The sequence below is a fragment of the Periplaneta americana genome, chromosome 1 (assembly GCF_040183065.1).
Source record: "Periplaneta americana isolate PAMFEO1 chromosome 1, P.americana_PAMFEO1_priV1, whole genome shotgun sequence".
NCBI lineage: Eukaryota > Metazoa > Arthropoda > Insecta > Blattodea > Blattidae > Periplaneta > Periplaneta americana.
The window spans coordinates 24,583,598-24,600,607 of NC_091117.1; the positions used below are offsets into that span (position 1 = coordinate 24,583,598).

General features: G+C 33.2%; 1 long non-coding RNA gene across 1 annotated transcript in view; it reads left to right on the top strand.

The window, feature by feature from the left end:
- The window catches only part of LOC138716196 (uncharacterized), a 32,189-nt gene extending 21,238 nt beyond the window's left edge, over nt 1-10,951 (top strand). Inside the window, exon 2 of the long non-coding RNA XR_011336598.1 lies at nt 9,845-10,951. This is a non-coding gene — a long non-coding RNA (uncharacterized lncRNA). The remainder of the gene's footprint in view (nt 1-9,844) is intronic.
- Nucleotides 10,952-17,010: the final 6,059 nt, after the last annotated feature.

Consider the following 17,010-nt stretch of genomic DNA (forward strand, 5'->3'; position numbering starts at 1 on the left):
AGATGATGATGATGATGATGATGATGATGATGATGATGATGATGATGATGATGATGAGATGATTAATGGAGCAATGATGGAGTGCTGGTAGGGGAAATGGGAGTACCTGCGCAAACTTACCACCTTTTTTTATTTCGACCACACATTCACATTAAAAGATGAAGCCTTAATACCTGTATGTAATTCATATTTATCTTCGAAATATATTCCAGAATTGTAGAGAAAATAAATACTAAAATATCACACTGCTTGAATTTACTGAATGAAAATAAATAAATGAAAAATGTTTCCGTAATTTTATACAAAATTACAACATGGATCTTATATTTATTAATAGGTATAATATGTAATATATGGTATCAAAATAGGCTACTTATATTATTAATTTCTACCAAACTTTCCCAACAAGGTGTCTGTTATTGGACATTTCACTGTATGACAATTTCTGAAATTATTCATTAAAATATTTATTACCTTTATCGTTTGTGTACAACAAATGTATCAGTTTCATAACTTTTCCAGGTTTCTGTTACATTTATACCGTGTGTAATAATCCTACATTTAGGAATGCAGTACCATAATGTTGTCGACTTCATAACTTGAAATAAATTAATCATATACCGGTACAATAATTTCTTACATTAGTACCGAAAAATAAGTAACAAAATCAGAATTTCAATACTGGAAAAAGAAAAAGAATGGGATTTTGGTATTGTAAGCCACACCAAACTGTACCGGTATGGTACTTTACCATTTCTATCATTAAGACTTGGATTTCTGCGACTTAAAAATGTATAAATATGCATTCCTATATTCCATTATAAGTTACAAAATGTGATTCAATTTTTTATTTAGTTTTATAAGATGCCAGTATGTTATATGCTATAGGCCTACGTTTATGCTAAAATTATGCGTACTGTAGCTAGTAGTTACTTATTACGGTATCTTATAAATTTAAGTTAACTGGAAAACTGTTTGCCATGACAGGTTGCAGTGGTACCGGTATTATATTGTAAATTCAGCAGCCAAGAGTTTTCATAGCTTATAAGGCTTTATGATAATAATTATTATCTTCCAAACTGACGTGACGAACACACGCAGTACTTTCTCAACTCAACTTTATATGTAGGATCAAGCAGAGGTAATGTGATACACTAAAAAAGTCGGGCTAATTTGATACAAACTTTAAAATGCATCACTGACTCAGTGTGAACATGTTTAAAACTGCGATTATGGAAATACATTTTATGCTCTTTAAGGAGCAATACTGAACAAAGTTCAATAAGTCATTGTCAGTTTCATAAATGTATTAAGAGAAAAGGCAGTTTTGCTGCTTGAAAAAAAACTATGATGTGATACTCGCTTACTTTTGTCATTGCTCTTGAATGAATAAAGATAGAATAATTTTTTAATTTTCCTTTTACTCAGAATAGTGTCAGCTTCATTTTTCTCTAAAGAAAAGCTGTGAATGTTGATTAGTCTAGTAGTAATTAGTGTATCAATGGAAAGGGTTATTATGATGATGGGGCTATTGTGACACACTTTTCAGGGCTATTATGCTATGCTAGAAGGGCCTTATGATATTATGTTTACTATGAAAGAAATTGACCTGATTGATCAATTTTCTAACTTAAAATAATTTATTACTTATTGAGGTATATTTCATAATTTCTCTGATCTTCAGGGATGCTTGAATTGACATGTTGAAATCTACTGTATAATACAGTACGTACAAGTTAAAAAATTACACATGTAGACTTATTTTTACTTATTTATCTAACAATTTTAGCTTAATAGACATTCTTCTTACTGTTAAAGCTTAACATAACTTTGGGAAATACATTCATCATTATTTAAAAACTTATTTTAATTTATTTCAGCAATACAAACTGTAATAATTTTCTTAATCTATTTCTTTACACAAAAAAAAAAAAAAAAAAAAAAAAAACTACGAGCATAAAGCAATTTTCTAGCATTGGCAGTAAAGTGTTCAAGTTTAGTAAATTGTATAAATTTTAATGGAAAAAAAAGAGATCATTACAAAGTTGCTAAATCGTAGTCAATTTTAATGTGATTTCAACCAAACATTGTGTGATACATTAGGCATATGTGTGTATCACAATAGCTTTACTTCATTGCTCTGAATAAAATGGCCATTATAGTACTGTATCAGAAAAGCCCACACAGAAGACTATTATGATACACTGGTTTTGTTTTAATTAGATTTATTATTACAAATAAAAAATAAATTTAACTCTAAATCCTTCATATATACCTAAAGTAGCACATGACTTAATTTTTTCATATTTGTATGTGTTTCAATAGAAAAATTACAGCAAAAGATTGATTTTTTGTATTATAATAGCCCTACTTGACCCTAAGTATATTTCTGAACAAACACACGAAAAATGTCGACTTGTTCACAAAGATAGAGAAACCGCATCTATCATTCCAAGTGGTCTTCAGCAATTTCATTTGCTGAATATTCTAAAAAGACGTCTGAAAAAATCAAATAAAATTCTAGAACAGGTGTTTTTAATGTTACCTTAAAGTATATGAATTACAAATTTTTATATGAAACAGTTTCCTAAAATATGATTAAAAAAAACACTAGTGCCGAGAAGAGCAGATTATGTAGTTCATCAAAGACTATACAGAGTGCACACAGGCAGTGAGTCAAAATTACAAACGTAATGAAAGATGGTAATGTAGAATTGTTAGGATGTCACGGGGAATCAGAGCAGGCCTACCTGGAAAAACCCTGTGTTGCCTGGACCATAGGCTTGTCTAACTCAAGTTATAAACGTGCACACGCGCACACACACAGACATATATGAGTAATTCATTAACTAGCGGACTTACTCGTGTTAATTATGTAAGTTTGTGCGGCTTCCAGTTGTTTCGATGCTTATCACACCATCCTCAGAGCCTACTAGATCTCGGCATCATCTCCAACTTCTCTGCCTGTTATGTGGGTGCGTTTGATTGTTGAAAGGTATTGAATAGTGGAGTCAAATAGTGTGTGTGTACTGAAATTGATCTGTGTGTTGAGAATTTGATCGGGGTTAGTTTTAGTGTGTTTGTATATTTCGTATTGTTCTAGTGTGTTGAGTTTTTGGTTCTTGGGTTGTATGTGTAGGATTTCCATGTCCGCATTTATGTTATTGTATGTATAGTTAGCATTGGTTATGTGATCGGCGTATGTAGATGTATTGTGTCCTCTGGTTATTGCTTTGATATGTTCTTTGTAGCGTGTTTGGAATGATCTGCCTATCTGTCCAATGTAGAACTTGTCGCAACTATTACATGTGAGTTTGTATACACCTGTGTGGTCGTATTTATTTGTGTTTTTTTGTGTGTTGAGATGTCTTTGTAGTGTGTTTTCTGTTCTGCATGCTATGTTGTATTTCTGCTTTCTGAATGAAGATGTGATCTTATTTGTGTTTTTGTTTTCACATGTTAGTGTGATGTATTTCTTGTGTTCTTGTGTTTATGTTGTGTTTTGCGTGTTTTTGTGTTTGTTAAGTTTTTGTTTTGTCTTTCTTATGATGTTGTCTACTGCTAGTTAATCAATTACTTATATTCAAGTGTTAAAAGTAGTGTACGCAGAATCAAAATGGAGTATATATGATTTTCTCGTGTTAATGAACTAGGTTTTAAGTTACCTCCAGGTCGAAACTAGTCAACTACTGTAATGTAACTTAAAATCTTTCATTATCACGAGAAAGTCATATATATTATATACTTTATATTTCTCATTTAATATTATCGATAAAATTTCAACATCTTTGACGTAAGAATTGGAAATGTGTATAAATTAACTCATACATTGAAAGAGACCAGGACAAAAGTGAAGTCATAGAAATCCGAGCCCTAATTATCAATATTCTAGAGTATCTATAAACTGACTTATTCATTAAGACATTATAAAAATTACTCATTTTGTTTTACTCTTATAAAACGAGAAGAGATAAGCAAGAGGATTGCTACTAGAAAAATCGTACTGATTTATTCTTATCTATTCTATTGAGGATTTTTTTTAAATATGAGATGCTTTATTAAATAGCGTCTTTTTGAGTTAGAAATTATACACATAAAATTATTATTTAACTGCTTAGACACTTGTCAGTAAAATTTCTGTATTACTGCCACTAAGATAAAATGAATAGATCATGTAATGTTTCATAATGCATTGACACCAAGAATGGACTGGATACTCGTGAGTCTTTGCTACAGAAGGCTTGATAAATCTGGGTCAATTATACACTATATCATATATGTGCATATCTAGTGGATTCAATGTGTGTATAAAAAAAAGGGGGCAATTTTGTTTATATGGCTGTGCATCAGCCATGGAAGTGTGTAGGGCTCCATGCTTTCATAACACTAGAATAAAAGAAGCGAGCATTATGTTCCTCCCACTTTACTGTCAGATGCTGAGTAGACTCCAAGACTGTGATAAAAAAATATTTTGTCCGTGGCTAGGTATGAAACTGTGACCTTCAAGATGCAGCCAGTTACCTACCAAATGACCTAATAATTTGAATCAGATTTATTCATAAGTAAAAAAGAGACACAATTAATAGGTTGATATTTGACAAAATGTGGGGCCTTGTCCCTTTTGAATTATTTTCTGTGGAAAAATTCAATTTTCTTGTATAATTTATCAATTAGATTTCCACTTCAGTTTAAATTATCCTACTGCGTGTGATCAATTAATACAGTCGTTTCTCTTATAATTCTGTGCAGGTGTTGCTAAAAGCCACGCATATTGATTTCATGCAACAAAAATTATCGAACTTACGAGAAAAATGTGATTAAAAACGAACATAAAAATATTTTAAATGTCTTCATATGTTAAAAATGAAATTAATTGTTTTTATATTCTATCTTCTTGGCAAAAGGATTGTGTTGGATATTAAAAACTATTAATTCATTTGTTAAAAATGACGAGAGAAGATTCTTCAAAGGATATATGGTCCAGTTTTTGAAAATGGATTATGGAAAAAAAAGATATAATGGGGAATTATATAGCATGTTTAAAGAGCCCAATATAATAAATGTAATTAAAATCAATAGATTGAGGTGGATGGGACATATGTTGAGAATGAATGCATCAGAACCTTGTAAAAGAATTATTCTCACAAACCCTGGAGGTCAAAGGAGACGAGGACGACCACATCTGCGATGGATTGGTGGAGTGGAGGAGGATCTTGTAAGATTGGGATACAAAAATTGGAGGACTGTTGCACAGGACAGAGACAGATGGCAACGCCTACTGAGGGAGGCCAGGGCTCATAATGGGCTGTAGTGCCAATGATGATGATGATGAATTCATTTGTAGAAAAATAGGTATGATTTTTAGAAAAATTAAATTTCATTCAGTTTGAACACAATAAAATAGTTGTCAAAAACTTTGTCACAACCTAAAATAAAATGATTTTCTTATATCCGCATGTGTAGATTCTGAATGTAAAAATAAATACTGTTATAAATAGACAAAATAAACAAACAAATAATAAATTAATAAAAACCAATAAATAAATGAAAATAAATAAATAATTAAATAAATATAAGTAAATAAATAAATAAACTTATACAATTGTTAACACTTCTATTAAATAGGAAAATATAGCAATTACCACAGGTTACCTAAACACAAGACCTGAAGTTTATTTGGCTGAAGTGGATGGAAAAGTATTATGGCTTCTGAGATATGAAAAATGAGTGGCAGAAATTATATAATTCTTGGAGTTCAATATTGCAATGTATGACAGAGAAATTGATTTTTTTTTAACACCCATTTGAGGAAACAAGTATAGGATAGGAGTTGACACGATATCATTTTTGTGATTTTATTCAGTGTTCCATTCATGTGTTTTTCTTGTTTTTCTCCATGTGTTACGTCTTTTGGTGTAGGAGACAAATAGAGTCCCGCACCGTGGCATCGTAGTCTAAGGCACCCTGCCTAGGACTTGTGTTACAGAATGCGCACTGGTTTAAGTCCTCATGGGGAAGAAATTTTCTCATGAAATTTCGGCAAGTGTATGGGACCTTTGCTCACCCAGCATCGTGATGTATTTGGGGAGCTACGATAGGTAGCGAAATCCAGCTATAATGGCTGTGGGGATCATCGTACTAACCACACAATACCTCCATTCTAGTTGGATGATCGTCCCCTCTGCTTCAGCTAGCAGCCGATTGGTCGGTCTGAGCCCTTCAAGGGCTATGACGCCACGGATTATTATTATTAGTAGACAAAGAGATAGAGTTTGCATACTCTCCGGACCTCGACAGAGGAGGTGACGATGTTTTCAGTATATTTTACTACGGCCGTCTTTTACACAAGAAAATGTAATATGATGCTTAGTTTTACTGAAGTCTGAAGTTATAGCGAATTTTCCCCCAGGAGAAATTGAGGCTATCATCTGCAAAACTCGTCTTATCCAAAATTTAAAAAAAAATTAGTTACATATGGGATGTTGTACTTCTTGCACCTCTCTATGTACTGATATAGTTGGTTTGTGCAAATCTTGTCTATACTTGTTTTTTTGAAAGATGGGACATGACAGGAGCGTTGCGATTGGAAAAACAACTGAATGTCACATAGTGTGGTAGGCCTGTTGCTATGGTAACAACGGTTGAGTTGCCAAACTTCCGTTCGCACGTGGCGAGGGCTTAATAGCTCTCTTGGCGACATTTACTGTGCACACAATGTTAGCATTGGTACACTTCTCGTTTGATTCTTTGTTGATTTTTGCATTGTTTTCTTACCTTCGCGTCAATTGTCAATGAATGTTTTAACATCAGCCATCTTAACGTCAATTGCTAGCTCCCATCAGCTGGCAGCTTGGTAGTCCATATTGGCAACATAGCACTGTAGTTCCAAACTCGGCCGCTTAACTGTCATGTCCCATCTTTCAAAAAGACAAGTATAATTCCTCTTCCATAGAGCTCAGAAAACTACTATAAAATGCAAAACTGTCCATATCCATAACGGTTTTTCCTGTTTTCTGATAAATCACTTTACCTGGATATGGCGAGTTTTGCATTTGATAGTCTCAAATTCCACAGGAAGGTGAAAGAAAATAGTCTATTGGTTATCAAATAGAATGAATCAATTACAAACAAATAAAGTACAGTGCTCTCATTTCTCTGTTTTTCTTGGGACAGTATTGGCAACTCGTATATACAGTGCATATATTTTTATCTTTCAATGCTCGCTGGAGTAGAGTGGAAGCCATAGTGCACAACGCAGCTTCCCACATGTGAGAATATCAGCGCCAAATAAGAATCGCAATTATTAAAAAAAATACTGAGATGCCGGACAGCTAATGAAGGAAATTCTACGTTAGAAGCTTTAGCAAATGACACTTATATAATATTGCACGTTAAATTTTTGTATTGCAGACACACACTTTGTAAGAGAAAATACTGTATTCATTCATCACACGTTTAACATCCATACTTTTTATTACTGGTACCTAGTTGCATAGTTTGTTCTGGTTTCAAAGGATATTATGGCATTCCAAAGTTCTGTCATTAAACTGAAAGAAAGTTCATGTTACTGCCAAAAAATCTTGTAGATACAGGGTTTTCAATCTCGAGCACTCTCAACACATACATATTGACTGTTTTCAGTCTTCTATTAACAGTTGTTAATGAATATATTCTGGAACTCCTTCTTTACATCAAGAAAAATCTTTATGGCTTCACCAGTAGGATGGATAAACAGACTCGAAATAAAGAAAAACTGGACATACCATTTTGCAGACTATCCAAAGTTAAAAGTAGTCCTAACATGTTGGGCTGTAGGATGTTCAACATGTTACCACAGGAAGTGTCACTTGACATATTCTAAGTCAAAGTGAAAACGTGGCTTCTTAGAAACCCATTCTATTCTATGCAAGAATATTTTGAATTAGAAAATCAAGCTTTAGGTTTCTTTCCCTGAATTTTATTATTATTTTGTAATATATTAGGAAATTCTCATAAATTGTTAAGTTAATTCTTGTTTTATTGTATATAAACGGAGGAAATCAAATAATATTTGTCATCAGTGTGTTACAATTTTCATCTAGATATTAGCCTATTTTTGATAATCTTGACTCTCAATTGTAAACTCTAAGGAGTATTTGTGATCATTTTGTTTTATGTTTAGTGTTGTAATGGAATAATTTTCATTTTTGCACGATAATTCCACACGTATAATTTGACAATGTCATTAGCTTTTGCTATAACGACAGCTAATAAATACTATACTATACTCTGTTCATTGTAATGAGGCCCACTTTCGGCGGAAAATATGAAAACAAAGGCTACTCTTCTATCTTCCGGCTAAGCTACAGGATTAAATGATATCAAAATAAAAAAAATTAAGAAATAACAAACTTTCTTCAGTATTCCAAATTCACTTTTTAAATTTGTATTTGGGACTTGATTGCATAGCTTTAAGAACTTCTTTTTCTTATGTTATAGAGTGACGAAATTCTGCGCAACTAAATTTAAGGTCTTTCCCTGATACAAAGTTCAGCCTTCACTACTGAAATTCTATGAAGACCAGTTCCACTCCAGCCTCTACCTAACAAGATCTGTTGTCAAGGTCGTACACCGGTGTACAGACAGATCTATGCATGCTTCCCTACGCAGGCCAGTCGCTCTACCCCTTATCACTTAGCTTCCTCAGGACAGGCATTCCGCACTACCGTCTTTAAGCCAACAGAACATTACTACCTGGGATCGATCTGCATAGAAACTCTATATTTATGCATTTAAGGGGAGACTCAACTGAAGATCACGAAAATGTTCCAAAAAAATTTTATTGGCTATTTCACTTCTTTAGAATGTATAATTTCCTACCCTAAATGGATTTAGTTCAACTCTGATTACAAATATGTTTAATTTTTTTTAATTAAGGCTGTAAGAGGGCGTGGCATTTAAAGAGCTGTCAAAATCATTTTTTCATCAATGATTTTTTTTTCAAATTTCTTATTACAAGTCTAGTAACTTTTTGTTCTAATGTTGGCTCCCTGAAGGTTACTAGATGAATGTATCGCAGGAGAATTTTAATAAGTATGTGTTACATAAATATTCATTTTTCTTTCAAATTCAACTTTCTTGATTCAACACAAACTTTTTTGTGCCAAATATTAATGAATCTAGATTAAATTTTTACTGAAAGTATTTATGAGGTAGCTGCATGTTCTGTTAATTTATTTTGTAAGAAATGCTGCTAGTTTGTTTTATTAATTTTTTTTCATGAATTATAGAAAAAAAATAACATTTTCAAAATTAAAAGAAAAAATTTGAAAGTGAATAAATGAGATATTTAAAAAAATGAATGCATAGAAATGTTTTTCTATGCCTTGTGAATGTTGCCCAAAAAAAAAAAAAAAAACTTAAAAACTGAGATCTTCTACTAAAAACTTAAGTATACTGTATAATACCTAATACATATTACAGCATTATCATTTTTATTGCAATACAACCCGATAGAAGGTGCCAGGCAGTGTTGACGATGACGTGTTAAATATATGTTGGACAAGGTCTTGAAAAAAGAAATAAGGAATTTTAAAAATAATTTTATAGAAATGAGAAAAAAAAATTTTTGTTTTCTAATGCCAGGCGTTTGACAATAAAGTCATTTGACCTCTTGCACTCCAATATTTTTCAAAGATATTATCATGATCAGCCACTGAAGCACAGATTTTGAGGTGTTCCGAATCCATTTCTTGGTTTGAGTTGCACAATGGGCAGTTAGGGGACTGATATATTCCAATTCTATGCAGGTGTTTGGCCAAACAAAAAAAATGGTAATTTTATATATTTTCTTTTGACATTCCAGGATAAATATAACTCGACACAGGACACACCATTAAAATCCAGAACAATCCTGAGAAATCCAGGACGTCTGGCAACCCTTCTGAGTACTCAGAATCATGGGTGGACTTCCCCACGTGGAATTTCCAAGAGAATGGAGTCGCTCAAGATTGGAAACCCTGTAGTACAAATTCTAATTTCAATGTTAAATTCTTTGAATGAAAACTCAACTTTCCTGTTTTATAAAATCCGATAACAATTCTATTATGAAGTAATATAAAACAATCTCCATGCTTCTAGTTCGCTCAGCCTATTACATCAGTCACAAAGCAGCACATTCCTAGTTAACAACGCTTACACAGCCACATTACATTCACATTTCAAATCGTGACTAGAGAAGTGTATATCATGGCACTGAAAACCCTCAGGAAGCCTTCAGCAGAATACAAGTCAAACTTTTGTACTTTGCTGAAAGTCCTGTGTATAACATAGCAGAAACTGCCTATTTAAACACGCTGTGTCACAACACAGCTAAATGCAACAGCATGTATGCTATAACATTGGGAAAATATACTTACATTTGTATAATCACTATTAAATAGATAAAAACTAGAACTAAATCGAGACTAACCAGCAACTATTCAGTCCTATATAATCTCACAATTAATGACCAGCGAATAAACTTCAAGGATCTTCCAAAAACTATGCCATCTTTCTTTGGATTCATTGTATAATATATCAGTTCTCTAATGCTGACGTCCAACAATTTTTGTAACTTTCTTTTAGTAGACTTTAACAATTACAGTTGGTGTATGTTTTATTGCGGTACTGAATCAATGGAAAGTGGAGTTTAATAGCACAAATAGAATTCAGCAATTTCTGTACAAAGATAAGCATAAACATGTAATGGAATCATTCTTACTTTGTGATATCTGATATAACAAATGAAGGTTTTTTAACCATAGTCCAAAAATATAAATTTTCAGGAGAAACAAAAAACTACTGGTACCTGGCATGGGTGTTGTTGACATTTCATCATGCCATTTCTTAAGGTGTTGTAGGAACTTGGGAAAACTGAAGTACACTTGTAACTTAAATTGTCTCATAGAAATACATGTGTAAATGTAGGTAACTGTGGACAATGGTTGTTTTCAGAAAAAATACTCTGTTGTGGTTAAAGTGAGCCTCTCTTCTTTTTCTTTATTACAGTGGCGGCTGGTGGTTTGAAAATATGGTGGTGCACAATGGATATCAAAGAGGAGTTAAACATACTTTAAAGTTTAAAACCGTGTATACCTGAGGTCGTATACATATAAAGCTAATTTATATGCAATTAATAAGTAAAATGACTAAATACAAGCATACCTATTTATACAGAAAGTCCAAAAGTGGAAGGGGTCATGGGCGGAGCTTTCTATATTGCGATTTACCCTCATGAAAAACATTTGAGCACAGAATCGTCATCGCAACGTTTTCGTTCATAAAATTCAAATGCAGCTTTCGTAGGCTGTCGGGAGATAGCAGCACTTATTGTCAGAACGACAACTCTTAGAACTTTAAAGCAAAATACAAGCTCCTTTATGTATTGTGCCATTTGTGTGCACGTAGATTGAGAAAGTAATATGCGAAATATGCGACTGTTCGTTGCACAAGTTGAATGAATACATTTTTCATGCTTATTACTTCGGACAAATGTCTACTTGAAACAGATACTTTCCCAGTGAATTTAGTTTCTTCTGCACTGACGTTGGTGTCCATGTCAGGGAGTGCGACAAACCCTTCGAACATAAGATAATACTCGAAGAACAAACCGTTCTCAATGAGGAAAGCAATAGACCACGCCTCTAACCCCCCTGTCCCCGCATTAGCCGAACATCTCTATAAACTACTTTCCCTAGGTTTTCAACATCTTTGCAAACCAAGAGGCTCGAAGGGTCCTGCAGATGTACAAAACAAGACGCCAGCTGCAGATAGTCATGAATGAAAATTGTAAAATAAAATTATATTTTTAATAGTAACAAAGCCGGGAGATTAGGAACATTAGGCTACTGGGGGGTGTACAAACCTGCAACCCCCTTGAGAAGCCGCCATGCTTTATTATATCCTGTTTCTTTTCCTTTCATTGCTTCCATGGGGTTATTTCTGCACCTAAAGATGACTTCATAACTAATACAATAATTCACGTGCTGAAGTATTTTTCTCTCAGAAGGCTTTTGCTGCGTACATAAGAAACAGTACTGTCAATCTACTGCAGTTTAAAATTGTATGGATAAAGGTTTCAAGCTGATATGAATGGGATATTTGTAAATGCTACCACCATCCTGAACAATGGCTGTTTTCACAAAAAAAAAAAAAAAAAGTCTTTAGGCTACCACTGAAAATTTCCACTCCTATAACATAGGACTACGGTAGATTTTTGCACTAATAACCAACTCAGTAGATGGCCGCTATAATATGCTCACCACATGCTTAATATCTCAAATTTTCATTTTGGACTACGGTTCTTTTTTAAAAAAACCCTTCAAATGTTTGCAAGCATGTAGGATGTGAGAATCAACCTGTAGCTTGATTTATCATTATTGTATTAATTTTAAATTTAAACATCAGACCAATAACATTAGGAGACCACAAGGATCCTGAATTCTGAAAACAGAAATTTTTGAGTGTTTGAAGAACAGTAATTTCTAATTAAAACTGAACATTTTGAATCATGCCCATAAAAAATTAATCAGATACTGGTACACTACATATTATTATAACAATGATACATAAATATATATAACAAATAAAATGTATATAAAATTAAAGTATTAAGATTTAATATAGAGGTGATAATTCAAAATGTTCAAGGAATCTTTGATGATGCCTATAATAATTTTTTCCACAGTTTGGTGTTGAATATCAAACGTTTTAATATGCCCCATTTTATTTTAAAATGTTTAAAGTACTGGTAATAATAATAAAATAGAGAGTCATTAGGTTGTTAAGAAGGGCAGCACATTGAGTTTTCCTGCCCTCTTGTATACTTTAAGCCTGGTAAAGGACATAATGCGTGGGTTTTTCTTATCAGTTGTTGCACTGAGTCACCGATACAATTCTGCTGGCACTTTCATTGTCAATCTCAATTGTCTGAACTGTATTGAGAAATACAATATTTTTAGCAATGCTTAGGAGATTCACGGTACAGAGACATATTTTCACTGTTGAAACCTATCTACTGAAAACGAAGATGTACAAGTTGTGTTCATGCAAGATTCGGGATGTTTCTCAGAGGTTACACAATCATCGAAACATTTTTTTTTTTGTTAAATTATTTAATAAGTCGCGATAAACAGGTCCAATTCTTGATAAGGAGAAATGTTGTCCAAAGCATGCTCTAACAAAACAAACACTTGAAAATGTGTGTGTGAGGATGAGGTTGATTTTAATATACGATGAGAAAATCCTGTGAGTGCTACTGGATCACCTTGATACAATTTATGAACCACCAACACCTTATAGGGATGGATGGGAATATGTTTTTTGCAACCCAGCATATTTTTATGTTAATTGTCATAAGTAATTTCTGTAAAGAGGAATGTAGGCCTAAAAATTTGGGCATAAGACCACAATTATAACTATGAACAGTTATTTCTAAGGACATAAGACCCATACTGTTTCATCTGGCACTATTTTCAACAAGAAATATAGTAAGGGCTGATTTCGAATAACAACTGTTTTTGCAAATAGTGTTTATGCTATAACAAGGATTATGCTTCAAGTGCATATACCTGCATGAATAGACTCATAAAATTGAATATGAATAATGAGGTGTGTGGATATAAAGGGAAAAATTGAGACGGTGGGGGGGGGGGTGTAGTTTCTGGGTAGCTCAGTTGGTAGAGCATTCATGCGCTAAGCTAAGGGTCCCGGAATCGATACCAGACTTCGGAAAAATTTTTTCCTTGAAATTATTTAAGTCTGCTTCACAGAGAGCTATACCTGAAAGCCAGATTTGCATGAATAAGATAGTCCAACAGTTTATGAAAACAGACTTCACACAGATGGCACATCAAAAGCAACTTTTTCTGTATGAGGAATGCTGAAGAAGCTTATTGCCATAAAAACTTGAAATAAATTTTTCATAACATCATAATACTTTCTCTACACTACATAGAATAAATATTCTACATTTAAAAATAAAACTTTCATAAATAAATGTATATTTTCATACAACTTCTACTCAATATATATAAAATCCAGCTAAAATCAATAAAAAGACATAAAAAAGAAAGTGAACATGAATTTTGGAAGATCCATTTTGTGCCATTGGCACTACACATTGGAGTACTGGCAAGACGTTTAACAGATGCCAATAAAATTATGCCACCCTTTATGCCGACATGAAAAGGAGCATCACAACTTTTTCTTACTAAAATATTCTAGATTGTGGATGTTCTAGATCGTTCACCATTCAACTTGCTTAGCTTGCCACAAATATATCGAAAAGAAATCATAATTTTCGATACACAATTAAATATGGAGGATGAGACAAGAATAAGAGCTTTAGCACTTGTAAAATTTATTACTTTTTTAACCAATCCAGCAATATTTATGGAGTTTAAATTTTTAAAACTTCTGAAATGCGACTTCTAACAAGTAGTTTCTTTTTTCAAGCTCCTAAGTGAAATAAGCTGTTATCTATATTACAAATATACAGAGATAATATCAGACCATGAAGGTTTAGTATAAAATATGTGGGTTTAAGGAAAGATTAAAGGAGTCACCTTATAAGCACAACGAAGAGCACGGAGTAACATAAACACAAGCATCAGATATAAGACACAAGATTGATCGTGGTTCTCAAAAGTTCTTGTACTATAGAAGCAATGATTCTCATTTCCTCCTCCGATGTTTACCCTAACATCACTCATTTTTTCATGTTTTGATTCTCTTACTTGATTTCTCCATATGACATAATATAGCTGTCATTAGTTACAGTTACAACAAGTAACAGAGGCTAGTACATTTATCTCTCTTCTTCATGCTAAAAAATAAATAGAATACAGTAACCGGTACTTCTTTTAACAAAATAATATTTATAATTGATTAAATGGCGATCTTACTCGTGTTAATTGTGTAAGCATGTGCGGCTTACAGCTGTTCTGGTGTTTACACAATTAACACGAGTAAGATCGCCATTTAATCAATTATTTATATTCAAGTGTTAACAACAACTATTTTTAACAAAATAATCTGTCCTCAATGAGGGTGACCATAAAGATCCAGAATAAAAGCACAGAATAATTTAGAAAGACAAAAAGATTAAATACAGGAATTGTTTAGTAAAACATCCAGAGAAATAGACTCGTCAATGGACAAAATATAAATGGTAGTGTAATATTTGGATTGAATCCTTAAGAATATCCAATAAAAATTTTTGAATTTCAAAATATCAGAGACCGAATGCTTTTAAAATATTCCATGTGAATTTAGGAAGTGTGCCACGCGCACCAAACAAAAGACCAGAAACACTCCACTGACTAGCGGGAAGGTTATATTTCTCACTTAGGTATGGGATGCAGCACTCATAAATGGATTTCTTCTCCTCATCAACGTGTTGTGCCTGCAGGGCATCCCTCTCAAATAATATTTATTTAGTATCCTTCCAATAGGAAGGAATATTTTTACATTGAAATAACTGACATAAATACCTAGGATAAATAGTCTTACGTAGAAATAATAGCTGCATAGTTGAGAGCTTACAGTTCATACATGTCGGCCTGGGTAGCTTAGTCAGTATAATACTGGCCTTCTGTGCTCGTGATTGGGAGTTCGATCCCGGCCCAGGTCGATGACAAGCTCATGTTAGTAGATTTACTGGCATGTAAAAGAACTCCTGCGAGAAAAAATTCTGGCACACCAGCAATGCTGATATAACCTCTGCAGTTGTGAACGTTGTTAAATAAACCATAATTTTTTACATCATTCTGTATAATCAGCACAATTAGTAGCATGTACTCTGATATAGACCATTACAGAATTCGAAAAGTAATGGCAACAACACTGTAAATCAGCACTCCCAGTGGTTATCGTTTCAAACTTATAGTATGTTACACAGTACCCACTGTCATAGATTCACTTTCAATTGACTTCAGATCAGTCTACTATATTATACAGTCACGAAGCTTGAGTTTTGAGGGTGCTAGAAACAATAAACTGTGACGGTACTATTTTGCATTGCCTGTAATGAGGTGATATTAGCGATCCTAGTGGTGAGCAACTATCTAATGTTTGCATATTTACTACGTATTGAGCTTCGCGACTGTATATACTAGACTGTGTTCAGATCGTACAAAATAAGAGATCTGAGGATCATCAACGGCAACCAACTGATCTACTCGAATAATTCAAATGCATGATGATTTAGAAATTTTAATATCGAAAAAAAATTACCAAAGCCTTAACTAAAATCTTCCATGAATCATCTTCTACGAATTTAAGTGAACTTATTTACTTCCTTTACAGGACTGGAATTCTTGCAAGATGTCCTTTTTGCAGTCATAATGTAATGAACACTGATCATCCACATAACTGCTCAGTTCTAAGGAGTATTTTGCTGTATGAAAGATACTGGGAAGTCAAGGAGCATGTACCATATTTACCCGAATGTAAGATGATCCTGAATATAAGACTACTCCTTCATTCACTTACCACTACTATTCTTTCACTCAGCAGCCCGGATATATACTAAGCAATGTAAAAACATTGACTCTGAGTAGGTGTAATGACATTCCTTAATCTGCGATTTTTGGATTCGAAAATGGGGGGAAAAAAAATCTCGTCTTACATTCGGGTAAATATGATATTGCAATTTAATTCTTTTTCTTTTCTCTCTCTTTTTAAGATGCACTAATGTTCGTATGAAAAATAATATTATATTGCATTGGAAAAAAAAAAAAAGAAAAACATTATTAAAATGTCAATTACTGTCACTAAAAATACTCTGTTATTAAAAGTCATCTTCGGTAGCAGTTTGGATGCTCGCCATGATGTCCATGATTTGGAGGCATAACCCCAGCAAAATGTAGTGGATTTTGAAATGCAATAAAATTCTTTCTTCGAAAGGGAAATAAAACCAGGGGTTAAATAGTTTTGTTCCTGAAGAAGAGAACTCTAGGAAAAATTAACCCATCATTCTTCACGCACGGA